This window comes from Triticum urartu, chromosome 1A (genome assembly GCF_056163025.1).
Source record: "Triticum urartu cultivar PI428250 chromosome 1A, HENAU_Tu73, whole genome shotgun sequence".
Lineage (NCBI taxonomy): Eukaryota > Viridiplantae > Streptophyta > Magnoliopsida > Poales > Poaceae > Triticum > Triticum urartu.
The window spans coordinates 212619189-212634845 of NC_141873.1; the positions used below are offsets into that span (position 1 = coordinate 212619189).

Genomic DNA, 15657 nt, shown 5'->3' on the forward strand with positions numbered 1-15657 from the left:
AAAGTTGAAGAAGCCTTCATGGAACCTGAATGGATTCAAGCTATGCAAGAAGAGCTTCAACAGTTTGAGCTGAATAATGTATGAGAACTGGTTAAGCGTCCTGATCCTCGGAAGCACAATATAATAGGCACCAAATGGATATATCGCAACAAGCAAGATGAGCATGGTCAAGTTGTCAGAAACAAAGCTCGTCTCGTTGCTCAAGGATACACTCAAGTTGAAGGGATTGACTTCGATGAAACATTTGCTCCTGTGGCTAGACTTGAAGCCATACGCATACTGCTGGCCTATGCAAATCATCACAACATACTTCTATATCAAATGGATGTGAAGAGCGCTTTTCTCAATGGCAAGATTGAAGAAGAAGTATATGTCGCACAACCACCTGGCTTTGAAGATCCAAAACATCCTGACATGGTATACAAGCTCAACAAGGCACTGTATGGCCTCAAACAAGCCCCTCGGGCTTGGTATGACACACTCAAAGACTTCCTGAAAAGCAAAGGCTTCAAATATGGTTCCCTCGACCCCACTCTCTTCACGAAGACATATGAGGGTGAACTGTTTGTGTGCCAAATATATGTGGATGACATTATCTTTGGCTGCACCAATCAGAAATACAGTGAAGAGTTTGGATATATGATGCAAGAGCAATATCAGATGTCCATGATGGGTGAGCTGAAGTTCTTCCTTGGTCTTAAAATACGTCAGCAACGCAACGGCATCTTTATATCTCAAGAGAAGTATCTCAAAGATTGCCTAAAGAAGTTTGGTATGCAAGACTGCAAAGGCTTCACGACACCAATGCCAGCCAAACATCATCTGGGTCCCGACGATAATGGTAAAGAGTTCGATCAAAAGGTATACCACTCCATGATTGGTTCTTTACTTTATCTGTGTGCATCTAGGCCAGATATTATGCTTAGTGTTTGCATGTGTGCTCGATTCCAAGCGATGCCAAAGGAATCGCATCACTTAGCTGTGAAGCGAATTCTTCGATATTTGGCTTACACCCCAACTCTAGGATTATTGTATCCAAAGGCCTCAGAGTTTGATCTTGTTGGTTTCTCGGATGCTGATTATGCTGGTGACAAGGTGGATCGCAAGTCTACATCAGGCACATGTCATTTTCTGGGACGATCACTTGTATGTTGGTCTTCAAAGAAGCAAAACTGTGTATCTCTCTCTACTACTGAATGTGAATACATTGCTGCTGGATCTTGCTGCGCTCAGCTTCTGTGGATGAAGCAAACACTCAAAGACTATGGCATTCATCTGAAGCAAGTGCCACTCTACTGCGACAATTAAAGCACCATCAAGATTGCCAACAACCCAGTTCAGCACTCGAAGACAAAGCACATTGAAATTCGTCATAACTTTCTCAGAGATCATGTTGTGAAGGAAGATATTGATATCATACACGTCAACACTCAAGAGAAATTGGCAGATATCTTCACCAAGCCCTTGGATGAGAAGAGATTTTGCAAGTTACGGTGTGAGCTAAATATCTTGGAATCCTCAAATGTCCTGTGATCAGGCACACATCCTAACACTTATGCATATTGATGACTTAGATGTGCAACACACGAAGTAAAGTATATCTTCAATCAATGAAGACATACATTCTAGGTGTGAATACATTAATGTGGAATTTGACTTTGGAGCACCACGATAATTGTGCGCCGTGTCTGGGTCTAATACTTCCTATACGGTGGGTAACGCCACCACAAAATTCGTCTGTTTGAAGTGTTTTACCCATGGTGTTACATTTGCTGTGTCCTCACATTTGGTTTGGTTTCAATCTCAACATGTCTTGATGATTATCTTCATTATGTTGATCATATATATATATATACTAGTGTTCTGTCCTCTACAGCATTCACTTATAGCTATGTCTTCTTGTTGAGTCTTTTGAACTAAGTGAATGTGATCAGACCCTACCCTCTCTATGCTTTCTATCTCAAACTCTATCTCTCCAAATCATATGCATTCTATTGAAACTGTCAAATGTCTTCTCTGCGTCCTTGTCAGCAGAAGATACAGAGACAAACATTAAGTCCGTTTTCAATGCCAATTCCTTCACCTGAAACCCGGAGAAATGGGAACGACCACCCGGCAATCCAGGCGTGCGTGGGAACGTGGAACAACCTCCGATATGCTGCATGATGGCCACGTGTTCTTCAGATGTGAATTGCTAGGGGCACCTGTGTAATAACGATGTGCCGTCCCTGTCCCTATAAATACACGCCTCACCACAGTCATTATCCTTTCTTCCACTCTCACATGAACCCTAGCGCCACCGCTAGCCCTCGACGACGCCGGCGATGAAGCGCTTAGCTGCCGCGACCTCTCCGACACCGTCTTCACGCCGGCTGCGGACATCGTCTTCTCCGTCGTCGCCGTAGGTGTCCTCCGTTGCCAAGTTAGGGCACGGACGATCGAACTGCTCGGCCTCCTCTTCCACTCCGTCTAGCCGTTCCTTGTGTGGTAAATAAAACTTCCTTTTTATGGCCCCTTTGATCCTATAGATTCGTCACTTTCTCCCACAAGCAGTTTCTGTTCACACATGTTGGATCCACTTCATACTGCATCTCATATTATGCCTAGTATGTTCACTTATGCTTCACAAAGTAGTTAGATTCCTCACTTGTACTGATCTGTGGATTCGTACAAATCTGGAACAAACTCCTTATCTACGAGTGAATGTCTTCGCACGATGAGGTCAATGTCTTCTAAACTGATTTATCTTCAAAATCTTCTGATAATGCATATGACCTCTTCCCCTTCCCTCGCACCTTAATGCTGTCACAGGTACATGTCCGTGGGAGAATCCCTTGGTTCTCATAGTCTGCATTCATTTGCAGAATTCTTACAGCATCATATAAATTCTCCCCAAGCCAGTTCCTGTTTGTCCAGCAAGCGAAAGCCCTTGAAGCCTTTGAACATATTGAAGCCATTCAGTTTAAAGTTCATGGCTGCAGAGAAATCAGCAAGGAAGGGTGGCAGAAAGCGTCGAGGTGAAACATCAAGAGATCTGCCCGATGACCTCTCAGAACTGTACAAGACAGATCCAGAAGAGGATTACAATCAGCGCAAGACACGAATCCAATGGATTCGGCGATATTGGGTAGAACAGTGGTTCAAGTACAGGTTTGTGACAAAGGAATATGCTGAGAAGAATGCCATCAAGCGACCATGGGGAGACATCCTATACAGAAATCTTCAACCCAGGTCCAGAGATGAAGCCATTGAACAAGGCTTCTATCCTTGCATGGTCTGTGGACCACAGCCTACGGATGCTGAGCCATCGTCACTGCTATGGTGTCGTGACGACAATCTGTTCAAGCGCAACTTCCAGTTTGCCCAGAATTCGGCGAAGCAGAACAAGAAATCATTGGGACTAGACTTCAACCCTAGTCCCTCTGCTCCCCGTGCAGATGGCACCCGCGATGCCGAACCCAATGTCGTCGGTCCGTTCTACAACCTGGATGGCCTCATCACTCACATCTCTGTTCAAGGTGCCAAAGTGGATCATTCTGATGATGATGCTGACACTGATGAAGCCCCAGCTCCTACTCCAAAGCCGCAGAAGCCAAAGCTGCCTAAAGCTTCAAAGCCTGCCTCAGCACCAAAAATCTCACGGGCAAAGCCACTGGCTACTGCACCTCCTGAAGACAGTGTGCAGTCTGAAGATCTGTCACGCATCTCCAAGCCCCCGAGAGTCAAGATGCCTCTGCCACATACCAGCCAAGAACTGACTGCTGCAGCTATTCTGTGCAACGATACAATTGATCTATCCAGTGATGAAGATCTTGCAGATGACGCTCTTGAGCAACTGATCAAGAGCAAAGAAGAAGCAGAAATCTTCAACAATTTGCCTCTCTTTGACGTGGCAACTATCCATGACTTCATCAATGAGTGGTTTGACACGCCCAACCTCAGCTTCGAAGATCTGCAACTTACCATTGGCCTAAGTGTTGCCTTCCATGGCGCCATTGCTTCAGAGTTAGCTATAGCCCAGCGCATCGTTGAACTAAAGCAGAAGATTGACTTTGAGAAAGCTCAGTTCAAGAAGCATTTGGCCAAGCTCAGCGTGCAAGAGGTCAAGAAGTTTAAGATCATGCTGCACGAGCTCAAAGAAGCCTTTCTCAAGAAGCATGAAGAAGCTCAAGGTTCTATTGAGCGCATGAAGAGCCTAGCTGACAGGTGTGTGCAAGACTACAATGAGGCTGATAAGCGCAAGGCCTTTGGGCGTCCTGGCATCGACCCCAGGATGGCTGCAAAGCAGAAGAACAAGAAGCCCGCTATGGCCGAACCCGATGCACCAAGGCAGGAAGCACATCCCATTGTCTTCCCAACCAGCATGACTGGCTCGAAGCCAAAAGCCAGGTTTACAGCTTCAGAATTGAAGAAGACAAGGACTGCTGAGGCTGAAGCCAGAAAGAGGAAACATCCTAAAGCCTCTGCTGCTCCCTCCAAAAAGAAGCGCAAGACCAAGAAGGATCGGGCTGCTCCCACAGAACCCTTAATTGTTGAACCTATCTCCATGGTTCGCCCTGCCGCTGAACATCAAGAGCGCCAACTGACTGTCCATGAGCCTGCTTTCACAGAGGCTCATGAAGCTGAAGACATACCAGCAGCTGATCCCACCGCTGCTGAAGACATTGGTCACCATGACCATGTTGAAGATGATGTAGTTCTTCCTCAGATCGAGCACCAACAGGTATCATCGCCTGTGCTTACGCACAGCGAACTCATCAGCATTGGTCGTCCTCTGACGCCAATAGCTCAGGATGCATCATGGGCTGATCACCCACAACAACAAGTCACACCACCCTGACAAGAAGAAGAAGATGACCTTGAGGCCCAGCCAACTCCATCTCCAAAGGCGTTGCCTGCGTTACGCAGGCTTTGCAAAGGACCAAGGTCTCAAGTCTCCGAGTCTGAGGCTAAAACTGCTGAAGACATTCCGGCTGCATCAGCCGATGACACCCAAGAAGAAGAACGTGTTCCTACTCCCCCAACTACTGAAGAAGCTGCTCTCGAGGAGAATGTGTCTGTGCCCGACCCTCCAGCTCATCAAGTGGAGGTAGACAATCTTGAGGCTGCCACCACCAACACCAATGAAGCCACTGACATTGTCATGGCTGAAGCAAATGTGGAGCCTACACCAACCCAAGAACCAGAAGTCAGCGAAGCCAATGATGCTACTGCTTCTGTTCCTGCGCCTGCTGCTGGTCCTCAGTTTGACTATCATATTGAGCATAGGCCTCAGGTACAGACGCCAATGCCAAGGTTGCCCAGGTTTCCAGGTCCTGCAACAGCACCTGGATCCTTCAATGTCAACAGCTTCAAAGCAGACAACACCTTCTTCAATAGCTCCAAGAACCCCTACTCAAGGGAATGAATATCTTCTGATTGGTTCTAGAGCTATCCGCAGCGAAGCTATTACTCATGCATTCTGTACAATCAAGGTCGCATCTTCCCACATATGCGTCTTGACACCGAAGCAATAGCTGGTCTGCCCTGTCTGGAAGAAGCTCTGGATTGCTTCAAAGAGGTTGGATTGTTGCCTTTCATCACCGACAAAGAGCACTGGAACGAAGAGTTGCTGCTCCAATTTTATGCCACACTTCACATACGTGGTTACAACAGAGATCCAAAGACTTGGGTCCTTGAGTGGATGACAGGAAATGTTCATCACGAAGCCAAAGCCTTTGATATTATTGAGCTCCCTGGTCTGCCCACTCCTGGAGATCTCTATGAACCTGGATGTCAGCTTCACAGTGAAGCTATGGAAAGCATCTTTCAGAAGCCTGAACCGAACATGAGTCAGATGCTCAGTATGATGAAAATTTGCCACAAGATGCTGAATATCCTAAGGAGTTCTTTGTTGAAGACCTTGAGTATCTGCCAAGGACTATTATCACATCATAAGGCAAACTCTCTGGCCCATCAAAGGACATTCTCCACATGCAAAGCTGGAAGGTGCAATGAAGACTTTGGTCTTCTATGTTCTTCATGGCAAATGCTTCAATGCACAAGACTTCTTCATCCGCCAACTTGCTACATCAGGATCTGATCTTTTTGGCTTGAAGTTCTACGCTCCATGGATAATGCGGCTGATTAAACTCTACTCAGCTATCTCATATCAGCCATCTGCTCGCAATCATTGGATCTTTCTGCCTGATGTGGATATGTCCGTTGAAGCCATTTATCCTAAGCCTGCCAAGGAACCTCTTAGTCTTCAGAATGCGGAGCATCAAAGTTTCACTCAGAACATTGAAGGAGTTGAAGCAGTCACTCGTGTTTATCCTCTGGCTGGTACTACACGTGCACCTCATCGTGCTCTTACTGAAGCCACTGAAAGCACTATTGCCCAACGACCCAAGAAGCGATCTCGTGTTCTCAATGACCGAGAGCTTCTGGTTGCTCTTCATCAGAAACAGGATAGGCATCATGACTGGCTGAAGCGCCAAATGCAAAGCCTCTTGGTGGATGTCAAACGCATTCGCAATCTTGCCACCAAGAATGCCTTTGTTGCCCATGAAACTTGTCGGCGTACAAGGAAAGGGCTGACGCTTATGTGTTCTGAGGATGATCTTCAAGAGGATGGCTTCTCTGAACGTTTCAAGTTTGACTCCACACCTCCCCGAAGGACTGTGCTACGACGAACTCCATCTCTTGAAGACTCTGAGTTTTCTTCCTCTGCGGCAACTGTGAATGCCAGAGTGATCGAGGACGAAGATGATGCCACTTCACCGCCCCCTACTTCTGCATGCCTCGACACTGCCCCAAGTTCTTCTGCACCGCCGAACACCACCGACGACCCTGCTGCTTCACCTACTCTTCGTGGGAACGAGTAGATGCTCTATGTCTTCAAACCTTTTTGGTCCTCACTGACAAAAGGGGGAGAAGCTTATGAGTTTGATAGTCTTCAAGCGGGTCCATATGGGTGGTTACTTTACGTTTTGCCTAGTGTTTACAACTCTTGTTTTGATACATTTGGTTCTTTGAGTTGTAACACTTAAACTCGATGGTCGTCTACTACTTATTTGCTATTTTGTGATGCGATGATAAATTACACATGTGCGATGATGAATTCCGCACTTAGATCATTTTGCAGACGTCCATTTACCATTATGCATGTCATTATCTTGACATACCTTTCATGCATGATGAACTGTCATCATAAGTTGAAGAGGATCTCCACAAGTACAACCTGCCATGTGCATTTGCATTCCAAAAGCAAATTACTTATATGCACATCTTCAGGGGGATCCCTTGCAACTTATGAAGACAATTCCTTATCCTTTACAATTTCACATATTATATTCCCCGTTGAAAACTTCAACTAGTTTGTCATCAATCACCAAAAAGGGGGAGATTGTAAGTGCATCTAGTGCCACCCCTAGTTGGTTTTGGAGTATTGACGACAAACCTAGTTGAGGGACTAATGTGTTTGTGAGAATTGCAGGATAACACAGGTAGAAGTCCCTCATTGATTCGGTTTTCCTACCAGAGATGACCCCTAAAAATGTATGAAGACATTGAAGTCAAAGGTGGTAAGTGAAGACATTCACCTTGAAGACCATGACAAGAGAAGACATCGCATGAAGACTATGGAGCGCGAAGACTTAGATCTTTCGTAGTTCCTTTTCTTCTTTGTTGAGTCATAGGAACCACCGTACTGTTAAGTGGGGTCCAAGAAAACCAGTCAGAATGACTGAAGTGATGCTTAACCAAAATCCTATGTCTTCGAGTGAAGACTATGAGAGCGAATCTTGTTCAGAGTTGGACAAGTCAGCTTTGCTTGTAGCCCAAGTAAAGTTGCCGTGTGTGTTTGAAATCTGACCGTTGGAACACGTGTCAGTTCCTTAGTGACCCAGGGTCATTTCGGACAAATCAGGTCGGGTTGTCTAGTGGCTATAAATAGCTCACCCCCTACAACCATAAACGGTTGGCTGCTCGGAGTTAAAGTACGGCTTTTGTTGTTTGAGAGCAACCCACCTCGAAGCCTTTGAGAGAGAATTCCTTGAGAGGATAAAGCCCTAACCACCCAGAGCCAAAAAGTGTTAAGCATCACTTAAGTCTTCTTGTCTGTGTGATCTGAAGACTTATTACACTTGAGGACTGTGAATCCTCCAGCCGGTTAGGCGTCGCGTTCTGAGCATCCAAGAGTCATTGTGGATCGCCGGTGAACGAAGTCTGTGAAGGTTTGGAAGTCTACCTTGAAGACTTACCAGAGTGATTAGGCGAGGACTGGGTGTCCTTAGCTCAAGGGGAATAAGGTGAAGACGAGGTCTTCTGAGTTGAATCTCAGCCTCCCTAACCAGACGTACAGTTGTCACAGCAACTGGAACTGGTCCAACAAATCATTGTCTTCAACAAGTCACTGGTTTCATCCTTCCCTTCCCTTTACTTACTGTTGGTTCTTGTGAAGTCATTGTATGATAGCATCACCATTCGACTTCACTAAGTGATTACGTGTACTGATTGGCTTCTCAACATCTTCCTACCTGATCCTTACTACCTAGCTGCTATTTGTCATTGTGCTTTCACTTCATTGAATACATGACCATGGTTTGCCTAGTGTAGTCTACCTTCCGCTGCATGATAATAGGGTTATTTCTATCGTTTGTCTTTGAAACTTACATGTTTTGAAGACTTTCATAAAAATCGCCTATTCACCCCCCCCCCCTTTAGTCGATCACTAGCACTTTCAGCCCTGAGCTGCGTGTTCAAGACTGGGGTGTCCGGGACTGTGTGTCCTTAGGTTTAAATACCTAGCCGCCCTAACCAGACGTACAACTGTCACATCAGTTGGAACTGGGCTACCAAATCATTGTCTTTACCAAGCTACCTAGTTCCATTTCCTCAATCCTTCCATTTCCTCATTTCTGTGTTGTGTGCTTGTTCATATCTGTTTGAAGACTTTGGCTGAAGACTTTCTCTATTTCCTCAGCTCAATTTCTTCAGCCTGTTTGTCTTCATTCTGTTTATCCTGTGTTTAAGCTTTTTGTACTCTGTGCTTGTTTTCATTTCATCATGAAGACCATGCTCTTGTTCTGTTATGTTTACTTCTGAGTACTTATTCCGCTACAAGTAGTTCTTCACCCAGGAATTTCCTTACCCTGAAATTCCTCAGTGAAGAATTCATAAAAATCGCCTATTCACCCCCCCTCTAGTCGATATAACACACTTTCAATTGGTATCAGAGCGAGGTACTCCCTTATTCTGTGTGATTTTTGTTTAACCACCTGGAGTTTTAGTTATGTCGACCATAGGAATGAAGACCGTGACATGCCCCATCTTTGACGGTCATAATTATCCCAAGTGGAAGGCCATGATGAAGAAGCGCCTCATGGCGATAAATAGCAAACTCTGGACCGTCACCAAAATTGATCTTACTGACCTATGCAAGATGGTGGAGGCTGATGATATTCGCAAGTACACGCTACTCAACCTCACGGCAAAGGACATCATCTGCTCCAGCTTGTCACAAAACCAGTTCAGGAATGTTATGCATCTCAGCCATGCAAAACTCATCTGGGAGCGACTCTCTGAGGTCTATGAAGGTCATTGATCTCACCATGAACCCTGGTTCGAAGAATTCATGGAATCACGCAAGGCTATGACCTTCAATCCAGAATCATCATCCTCTGCACCATGTCTTATGGCAAAAGGTGCCAAGGTAACTGAATGCTACTTATCTGAGTCCAGTGATGATAAATCTGGTGATGAATTTGGACCCAGTTATGTCAAACTTGCTTCCCTTTCCACTAAACAACAAAGAGCTTTGGAAAAAGTTCAATACATGCTGGATAAAAGCGATGATATGTTGGGTGAAGAAATGGATCAGTCGAAAGCTTTGGCTGATAGTCTTCAGAGACTTCAGTCTAAGTTTGATACCCTTCAAAGTCATCATAACACTCTCTTATCTAATCATGAGAAGCTTTCTTATGAATTTCTTCAAAGAAAGCAAGATCTTAAGAAGATAAGAGTGAGTTATGAAGATCTTCAGAAGGAGCGTGATTCATTACTTGCTCAACAGACCAGTACTACTCAGGATGAATTTGTTCCTCCATGTTTGAAGTGCATTGAATGTGAAACTACTAATTCTTCACCTAAATGCTCAAATACTTCCATTGCTACAAATTCTTCAACTGCCACTGCTATCACTAATTCCTCATCTGAGGACATTGCTAGTATCACTAATGATGCAGGGCTAAAGGAATTGTATATGACAGGCATGTACAAAAGCCTCAAAGGGCATCAGGCTCTTTGTGACGTGCTTAAAAAGTAGATCCTCAACAGGAACCCTAGGAAAGAGGGTATTGCCTTTGAGAGGAAAATCAGTGCTGATGGGACCTACTGGAAACCTGAGAAGTATCCCAAAACCTCATGGGTTGCTGCAAAGGGACCTTCATTGGATCCATCTACTTTATCTGGCCTTACATGTGAATCTTCATATTCTTCTGATGAGTCAATTGACTCCAACTATAAACTGTTCAAAAATCAGAATGGTGAAGTATTTGCTAGATATGTTGGCACTAATTGCAGGAACGGTCCTCCTATGAAGAAAATCTGGGTTCCCAAAAGGTGCCTTGAAAATCTCCAGGTGAATGTTATCTGACACCACCTGTGAAGAATAGGAACCCTAGATCAAATTCTTCATATGGATCCAAGTCCTCATACGGACCAAACTCCTCACATGGATCATATTCCTCAAAAGGATCAAAGTCCTCATATGAACATCATCGTGCTAACCCGTCTGTTTCGCAGGGAAGATCTAAGGATTATGGATATGTGCATTATTCTTCAAATCATTATGTTCATAAGTCCTCGAAGAATTTCTCTGCTTACTCTTATGCTTACCCTAACCCCTCCTATGTGAAACGAAGTGGATTGGCATCTCTGCCACCTTTCTCTTATGGAGCTCGCAGAATGATGAACTCTTTGCCACCTCTTCAGATGTGGGTGGTGAATAAAAAGAACTAATCTCTTATGCAGGATTAGGTCTCCAGACGAACTTAATCGTTTGAAGAATTTGCTGGAGACTTGAATGTGCTTGAAAGGACGCAAGCTAATCATGAAGAAATGAATTTTCATTTCTCACGTCCTCCTACTGCTTTATCTATTTTATTGCTTGATGAAATTGATCTGATAAAATTAATACCATATTCTTCACTGATGAAGTATATGAATTCGTAAGTTGCACTAATTCTTCTGCAGGATGATCAACCCAAAGCCACTGAGTGGGTCCTCAATAGTGGATGTACAAATCACATGACTGGTGACAGGAGCTTATTGATGGACACTGCTTTATCTCCATCACATCTGAAGCATATCACCTACGCTGACAAAGGCAAAAGCAAGGTATTGGGTCTAGGTAAGGTTGCAATCTCAAAGGATCGACACATGGACAAAGTCATGCTTGTCGAGTCCTTAGGGTTCAACCTCATGTCTGTCTCAATGCTTTGTGATCTTGATATGGTTGTTGTGTTTGGAAAGTATCGTTGTGTTGTGATCATGGAAGCTGATAATTCCAAAGTCTTCGAAGGCTTTAGGAGAGGTGATTTGTATATTGTTGATTTCTCTACAGGACCACAACCTACTACATGTCTACTTGCAAAAGCTTCAGAAGGCTGGCTATGGCATCGACGACTTTGTCATGCTGGCATGAGGAATTTGCACACACTCGCTAAGAAGAAGCATGTCATTGGCATTGAAAATGTCAAATTCCTCAAGAATCACTTATGCGGAGCCTGTGAAGCTGGAAAAATGACCAAGGCCAAGCATCCAGCGAAGACTATCATGACTACTACTCGACCATTTGAATTACTTCACATGGATCTCTTTGGCCCTACCACTATTGTAACATCCGAAATTTTCAATTTGGAATGTTTTACAATTATTAGATAAGCATATATGCATATCATTTGAAATTGTGTGGCATTTGGAATTTTCAGAGGCATTTGAGTTTTGTTTGAATTGGATTCAACTTGGCAATTGAAATTTATTTCAAAAAAAATGCCTGACAAAATACTTGAGCAAAAGTATGAGAGGAGTAAACATGACACTCCAAAAATGTCAAAGAAAAATATGGCCAAAAAGTTTGAATTCAAATTTGAATTTTATTTGGGATTTCCAGAAAATGTTTTTTTAGTTTGTGTTTTGCCTCTAGAAAATTGTCCACGTTGTAGGATTATTTCCCCTGAGAATTTAGATATATATATGACCTATATAAAAGCATTATAGGTTCCTTTTTATTTTCTTTTTCCTCTCTGCCTTAATTCAAAAAAACCTGAGTTGGCCAGGCCAACCGGCCCAGCCAGCCACCCGACGTGGCCCACAAGCGCCGAGGCCGCAGCCCACCAGCGCCAAGGCCGCCAGCCCAGCGCGCCACACACCCAAAGCCGCTTCCTCTTCCCTCTCTCTCTCTCTCTCTCACTAACACGCCGACCCCACCCGTCTCTTTCCCCTCGCACATGACACGCCACACCGGAGCATGCGCAGAGCGCGCCCGACACCGCGATCTTCTCGGGATCGCGATCCCGCGTCGCCCCCTCCTCCAAGACTTTGCCCCATATAAACCCATCAGCCTCCTCTCTTGATCCCCCTAAAATCCTAAGCTCAAACCCACCCGTAGCCCACGCTCCCGCGAAACCGATCTCGCCGTCGCCGCCTCGGTTCGCCGCCACTCCCGACGTCGTGAGTACCTCCCCTGCCCTCCCAGCACCTTCACCCGAACTGCCACCTCCTCCCGCACCTCTTTGACATCCTCTCTTCGCCCAGGGATCACTGGAGTCGCCGCCTTGAGCAAAACCGCCCGTTGCCGGAGTTGGAGCTCACCAGGAGCTCTGTCGAGCTCATGCCACTCGCTACCGTCATCCTCGACCGCCGCTGAGACCACCACCGCCTCCGCAACACTCCTCCGCCTCGCCCTGACGTCTCCGCCGTCGCGCCGGACCACCGGAGCCGCTGCGCCGTCGCCGCCCGAGCCGCCGTCGTCCGTCATTGCCGTCGAGTTCGCTGGAAGCCGCCGGAACTCCCTCCACCATTGGATCTCTCATGTACGGTTTGGATTAGACTAGGGAAGGGTTAGGTTATTTTCAATAGATCAGTTTAGTTTACGATTTATTTTCGGTTTAGTTACCTAGTTTAGTTAGACAAGCCCGATTGGTTTTTTTATTATGAACCCGTACGCGTATTAGCCTATTCAACGCATGTGCGCCTTTTAGTTTTAGAACGCTCACTGTTTCGGCCCGTTAGCGCCCTAGTTGTTTTAGTTTTTTTTCGTTTCTATTTTTAACAGAATAGTTCCAATCTTGAAAAGTCTATATATTTTAGGTTGTTTAATATTTTTAGTTGATTATTTTTTTGTTAGTTTACAAATTTCTTGTAGTTTCTGTAGAAAATAGATTTGGCCATGTTTAAGTTTATAAAAATAGTTTTATATTTAGTCAGATTAGTATTTCTGCTATAATTTGAGTTAGGATTATTTTTTTAGTGATTCTTTTTGTCTCTGCTTTGTTTTGACCTTGCCTAACAATAGGAATTATTTGGGTATTTTTAGTCTTTATTAAAAATAGTTTTACTCGAAAACAGCTTTTCTAGTTTTTTTAGCTTGCTGTTGTTTTCTATTGTTCTAGTTAATTTAGGATGTTATTTCACCTCTGTTATAATTTATTTTAGATTAGTTTCTGTAGTTACAGAGGGTGAACTTTTATTTACAGAAAAAATAAAATGTTTAATTTATTTTTTTCTTGCTAGTTGTTGGTTTGGAGTTCTTCGAGTTTTCTTTGGTTTTGGTTTGAGTGCTTGTGTGATTTCCTTTAGCTTGCTGTTATATTGTTTAGTGGAATATTTATTTGTGCTATTGTTTGACTCGATAGAATTTTCGGAGTGCGAAGCTTGCTATGTCGAGTCACTAGCGTTTGAAGACCGTCAGCCAAGCAAGTCATTTGATCATGTTTTACAATACCTATGATTTTGTTGCATTAGAACTATTCCTCCCCACCATGTATGCAGTAGGAGAATTTTAAGTTATGTCTTGAGTGGTATCATGAGGTAGGATGAACCCAATTCCCCTTGTTACTATTGCCTGGGATGATGTAGTTTATTTTGCTATGCTCGTAGACGGGGTTGGTTGAGAGATTCATAAGGGAGATGTGAGAGTCAAGATGATGACAACCCCATCACTTCAAGCTCAAGATGGACTTCAAATTCACTACTCGGTGGAGGACGGTTGGCGGGCACCCTGGAGGAACCAGCGGATGGCCGGGATGCATGGAGAAGCGCCAAGACATCTTGCGGAAAGCTTCACCCAGCCATGAAGAGATGGATGGATACCCCTTGACCGGAAGCTTACCTGTGCAGCCGCAAGCCATTATGGGCTCTGTCTGGGTTGACCTTAGACGTGACTCTGGACGGACGGTGCCAGCAGATGTAGAAGAACGGTAGGACATGGATGGGCACCAGTAGTGCCCAAAGAAACTCTACGAAAGACCCTGTTTCGTTCGTCCCGTCCTCAAACACCATGCAGTGCGAGGACATAAAGGAGGGAACGAATCTTGTGGGTAAAGTGCACAAGACTCTGCAGAGTAACAACCTAATCGATTAGCCATGTCCCCGGTTACGGACATTTGAGCCTCTGGAAATTGGAGTATTTCGGAAATCTCAACATCGAACAAATAAATTAATTGAGGTGTTAATTAATAATTGGGAATGAGACATTGGTTGGCGGAACCATCTCAATAACTACCAACATTTTGTAGTAATTGCAAGCAAGACCTTTGTTGTAGGTAAAAACTGCGTTTTCGCAAAAATATAAAACTTAGAGCCCCACAGCCAAATTGCATATAGTATTAGTAATATTATTTGTTGTTTTATCTATGACTTGCCGGCATATTCAAAATTCTGACCTACACGGCTGCAACGTCTCATGTTGCAGAGGAGTTTTCCGACTAGGAGTGAGGCTACGATCTACGCTTGGCGATTACCCTATGGAGTCGGATGGACTTGCTATTCGTCTACGCTTCCGCAGCTTTATTTAGTTTATTTCTCATGAGTTGGCCTTCGGCCGAATTTATTATTATGTAATAAAGACTCGATATGAGAATCGTGTCATAAATTCAGGTGTGATTGAACTTTGAATCTTTTCATCAATGTATTGTGTGTGCCAGCATGATCTTGGGATGGTACACCTACACAGAGACTTGACCGATTTTGGGTCGGGTCGTTACAAAGATGGTATTCAGAGCACACGCTGACCGTAGGACATAACCCCTAGGATCGGAAAGCCATAGGAAGAAACTATTTTATTTTATGTCCTTATTATTCCATAATTCTCCCCTGTTCATTTCTGACTTCTCTCCGATTTCAACATTCTAGATGGCCGTCAAGTTCATCCCAGTTCTGCTCCCGGAGTTTTGCCAGCCAGATGAGACAATGCTTTTCGGCAGGAGGCTGGTCCAGATCATCAAGGAATTGAAGATTGCTCTGCCGTCTATCATCGGGACCCCTATCATGGCATTTCCAGAAGACCCTTGCTATAGGATTAAGGTACACATACCAGGGAGGACTTTGGAAGTCTCTCGGCACCCGTTGACTTCAGGTTCACTGCTCCCACTTGGATCCTCGGGAGAGACATAG

General features: G+C 44.6%; 1 pseudogene; it reads left to right on the forward strand.

Moving 5' to 3' along the window:
- The first annotated feature begins 9289 nt into the window (after positions 1-9289).
- On the forward strand, positions 9290-11001 carry LOC147990620 (uncharacterized; annotated as a pseudogene).
- The last annotated feature ends 4656 nt before the right edge of the window (positions 11002-15657 follow it).